This window comes from Arvicanthis niloticus, chromosome 3, assembly GCF_011762505.2.
Source record: "Arvicanthis niloticus isolate mArvNil1 chromosome 3, mArvNil1.pat.X, whole genome shotgun sequence".
In the NCBI taxonomy this organism is placed as follows: domain Eukaryota; kingdom Metazoa; phylum Chordata; class Mammalia; order Rodentia; family Muridae; genus Arvicanthis; species Arvicanthis niloticus.
In genome coordinates, this window is record NC_047660.1 from 37,367,449 (window position 1) to 37,372,693 (window position 5,245).

General features: G+C 39.0%; 1 pseudogene; it reads right to left on the reverse strand.

The window, feature by feature from the left end:
* Window positions 1–2,978: 2,978 nt before the first annotated feature.
* LOC117705839 (elongation factor 1-beta pseudogene) lies at window positions 2,979–3,656 on the reverse strand (annotated as a pseudogene).
* Between the last annotated feature and the right edge of the window lie 1,589 nt (window positions 3,657–5,245).

The following is a 5,245-nucleotide window of genomic DNA, read 5'->3' on the forward strand; positions in this document are numbered from 1 at the left end:
AACCCAGATGCCCTTCAACAGAGGAATGGATACAAAAAATGTGGTACATTTACACAATGGAATATTACTCAGCTATTAAAAATAATGAATTCGAGAAATTCTTAGGTAAATGGATGGATCTAGAAAATATCATCCTGAGTGAGGTAACCCAATCACAAAAGAACACACATGGTATTTACTCACTGATAAGCGGAGATTAGCCCAAAAGTTTGAAACAACAAAGATTCAACTACCAGAAGACACGAAGCTCATGAAGAAGAAAGAACAAGTGAGGATGCCTAGGTCTTTCTTAGAAGGAGTAACTAAATAACCAAGGGAGCAAATATGGAGACAAAGTGTGGGTCAGAATCATAAGGGGGGGTTGTAGGGAGACCATTGTGTCTGGGTATTCATTTCATAGGCAGTCACCAAAAATAGGGATGTCAGGATGGGAAAGCTGACAGCAGCCTGATAAGGCTGTCTCCTTAGAGGTCTCTCAGAGTCGGACATACCCAGAGACAGATACCCACAGCTATCCATTAATCTGATCAAAGTTCCCAATGGAGGAGTTAGAGAGTAAATTGAGGGAACCGTGAACCATACGGGCTGGTGGCCCTGTGAGGAGAGCAAGAATACCAACCAGCCAGAGCTCCCCAGGGTCTAAACCACCAGCCCAGGTGCACATAGGGAGAGACACATGACTCCAGCTGTATATGTAGGGGAGGATGGCCCTATTGGGCATAGGTGGGAGACAAGATCATTGGTACCCTGAAGGCTGAGCACTGGGGGGGGGGGGAATCTGAGGGTGGGGAGGGAGGCTGGGGGTAGGTGGGTAACACCTTCATAGAGGCAGGAGGAGGGGGGATGGGATAAGGGGTTCCTGGGTGGTGGGGGAAATATGGTAAGGGGATAAAATTTGAAATGTAAATATTATATCCAATAAAAGAGGGGAAAAATAGAAAAGCGGTTAGAACCAACATTCTTAATAAAATGTCAGCCCTCTTTAAAAAAAAAAAAAAAAACTATCCTGATACTAAAATTTGTTTTGAGAATTGTATATTGCAGAATGATCAGCCTTGGTGTATCTACTCAACAAGTAAGCTGGGCAGACCTGCTCAAACCTCTGAGGTCCGTGAATTCCATCTGGAGGCAGCGAAGACACAGCATCAGAGGATTGTCAACTTGCTCTCCCCCCCCCACTCCTCTTCTAATATCTCAACGCCCATAATCAGCTTGAAGAAGCTAATGATGAGTCAGCGCCCCTATTCCCTGGGCATGGGGACTAAGGTGGTAAATGTTGGGCTGTCTCCCTAGGGAAAAGTAGTGGTTTTGTCGGAATAGAGAGGATTAGCTAGGGTTTATTGTATAGCCATAACCTATTAGTAGAAATCTGTATAATTAATATCAAGATGAAGATATAAATTCTTAAATGGCACCAATTTACTTTGTTTACAAATTTTAAGGTTTTCATTGGCATGAGCTTCTTAGTGATATAAGAGTGAGATGAATATTGTTTCTCTCATAGGCATTGTACCAGTATAACACACTTAGGAATACAAAGCTTAGACCCAGTCCTTCTTTAACTTTTTTAACTGATTTGAGATGGTCAGCCTGTGAGTTAAGGGACTATAGCAAATTCATGACTTGGAGTTTATTATAAGGGTGTTCTCTATGTTTTATTTAGAAATAGCTGAGTGGAGTTAACAGGCAACAGTCCAGATTACCTTACATGGATAGCTGGTTTTCAAAACATCAGAAATCCTTAGAATTGACATGACAAACATTTCAGTATTAATGTTCATTTTCATTAGAGACCTGTCTGCTCTGGACAGCTTCCTATGTTAAATTCTAAGAAGAAATTGAGCATCCTTGGAGTTACTCCAGTTGTGGTGAGACAGCCACTAGGCAAGAATTGCCACTTTCCTTCTACAGACAAATTACTGTCCAGAAAAGGACACACTTGCAGAATAGTCGACTGATTATATCTGCCTAGACAGAGTAATCAGCCCTTAATAATTCTGCAGCACTAAGGTCTGTCAGATGATCCTGGGCCAGAAGGCAGAAGAACAGATGCTCCAACGTTTTGAAGTAGAGCGAGTGTCCAGGTGTTCAGAGGTCTCTATAAATTGGCTAAGTTTTAGAAGCTATGCTTTGTGCTTCCCACAATTATAGTCAACTCAGTCATTCTGGATTTCTGATGGGGTTGAAAACTTATAGCTATTTACTTTGAGAGAAAAGATCTGAGTGTATGGTCATCAGCTGACATTCATCCTAAAGCCAAGGAAAAAGCCAGGTTCAGAACTAAGTGTTTTAGTTAGGATAGATGACAGAGGTGCTGGTTAGTCAACAAAAGGATGGACTGGGTATTAGGACTATCTTGTACCTCACTGGTACAAATAGGCATAATTATGCTCTAATTGTATTTTGAGAGAAAAGTTTCCTTTTAACAGGAAGGGTGATGTGTAGGAGGAGCTAAGGTGGGAGGAGTACTGAGAGGAAGAAAAGGAGTAAGAAGAGGAGAAGAAGAAGGAGAGGAGAAGCTAGGTGATGAAAGAGAGATAGAGGGGGAGACAGGGAAGCAGATGTTCATGTATCTCCACCAGTCAAAGATAGTTGATATATCTAGGTTGGGTAGTGGGTTACACCTCTGATTGAACAATACCAAACTTATAAAGCCTATGATTAACATTTCTTAAAAAAATGTATAAATGCAAAATGAAAAGGGGGCATGGGATAGGGGTTTTCTAAGGGGGGGGAATGGGGAAACGGGATGGTATCTGAAGTGTAAATGAAAGATCTAATAAAAAAATAAAAAAAATAAATAAATAAATAAAAAAAGAAAAAAAAAGAAAAAAAAAGAAAAAAAAATAACTTTATTTTTCCCTTCAATTATAATATCAGTTTGTCATTTTAATACAACTTTATGTGGCAGATAAAGTAAACCACTTTTTTATTTAATCTTTCCAGCTTTTATTCAAGGGCACTGACTTGAGGATGCCTTAAATTTTATTGAAAGCAGCCACATCCAGGGACTGTACGTAGTTCTCGAAAGCAGTAATCTGCTCTTCCAGCTTATCTGTCCCGACCTTATCATCTTCAACCACACACTGTATTTGAAGCTTTTTAATTCCGTATCCCACTGGAACCAACTTAGAGGAGCTCCACACCAAGCCATCTGCTTGAATGCTTCAGACACATTCCTCTAGATTTGTAATGTCTGTCTCATCGCCCCAAGGCTTCACGTCTACTAAGATGGAAGACTTTGCAACAACTGCAGGCTTTTTAGCTTTCTTTGATTCATACTGTGCAAGGCGTTCTTCTCATAGCCTCTTTGCTTCTTCACTTTCCTCCTCGTCGTCAGATCCAAAGAGATCAATGTCATCATCATCTTTAGCATCTGCATCTCCACTTCCTGTGGTGTCTTCTACACTGGTAGGGCCATACTTGACCAAAGATTTCTTCACTCCCAGCAGGCTGGCCTTTTCTTTTTCGTAAGACTTGATGTGATTATACCAATTCAGGGCATGACACAGGTCAGCGGGTGGTGGCTCAGAGACTGCTTCAAATACTGCCACGTCTGCTTGTGATGGCACATACCCTTCAATGTAGCTCTTGTCTGCCAGGTAATCGTTGAGCACCTGGAGGCCGGCAGGGGTTTTCAGGTCTCCAAAACCCATGGTCGGCTGTAACCAGGAGCGGAGCAAGAGCGGAGGAATAGAGCGCCAGAAGCACGCGGCCAACGCTGAGGGAAAAAGGGCAAGTAACCCACTCTTATTCATCCAATTTTACAGCATCTTTTTCATCTGGAATATTTTACTTAAACTCCATAAAATGCCATTTTTTTTAGAACTGTCTGAAATATACAATAGAGTAAATCACAAAGGAAATAATACATTGTACTATGGATTGTATTTAATTCTCTTTGCCAAATTTTAATAAATTTAATTAAATTTTTATAAGTAATAATAACGAGAACCATGGGGGTGTTGTATCACTCTATTTTCTGTTAATATAATTCAATTATATTAATGGATACAACACTCTAAGTTCAATGCCATAGCATTGAAATAAGGCTCTTTCTGGTGATTGTTTGACAGTTGGTGACATCACAATGTCTAGACAGTATGAAAGAAGTAAGAAAGGAAACTGGGCCTAGCCTTCAACTTCTGAGTAGTCTCCTGAGAGTCCTCAGAGTAGGAGTAAGAGTGGGAATGGGTGTGTCTCTGATTCCTTTGCCTGCTCTTGTGACCCTTTTCTTCCTACTGGATTGACTCTTCCTGCTTTCCAATGAATGTATGTATTTAGTTTTATTATAACTTGTTGTGCTGTGTTTGGGTGATATCTCGGGGAGGACTGCTCTTTTCTGAAGAGAAATGGAGGAGGAGTGGATCTTTGGGAAAGGGGAGAGTGGGGGGACTTGGAAGAGTGAAGTAAGAAAAATCTGCATTTTGGATGTAATATATGAAATAAAAAATATTTTTTTTTTTAAAAAAAAAAGAAAACAGAAGTCAGTGGCTCCAGTGGTCAAATCTTCTATTTCCAAGCCTTTCCATTTAAAGTTGAGCCAACAAATTATTGACATATAGTTGTAAAACCAAAATTATTTGTAAACTATTTTGGTAGCACAAAAATCATGGAAAGCTAGCTGATGTGTTTCTATTACAGACACTTTGTCTGCATTCACCTATCAATATTTTTCAGGAAGAAGTGCTACAGGATGCTAACTGTTTTCAACTTTGCTCTTCTATTTGAACAAACCTAAACGATAGCATTTATAAGAAAAAAAAAAAACTTTCAACTTTAATGTTCTAGAACAATGTTAAAAATGTTGGTAGGGAATGTTTTATATTATCAGGGCTCTTCTAAGAATGACAAAGAAAATGAAGTTTGAATGCAATTGTTCCTCATCCTCTTCCCTTCACCTCCTGATGCATGAAAGAATATATATCAAGACCTCATTCATTTTATAATTGGACAATATATTATCTTGCTGTCGTGATGGACAATAATTTATTTAGGAGGTATATAAACTGTGTTGTAGTATACATGGCAAAAATATTGCCAGTTATCAAAAACATAGCATATAATAAAATACATTTATCTGAGACTAAACTTAAAATAAAATAAATGTAATACCATCCTTAGACAAGGAACTGTGCAGATTTCTTGGCATATCTTAAATAAAAACTTATAAAAAGAAATACCAAAACAAATTAGTAGTAGTCCTCCTTTCTTTTGAACAAGAATAATAATGCGAAGATGATCT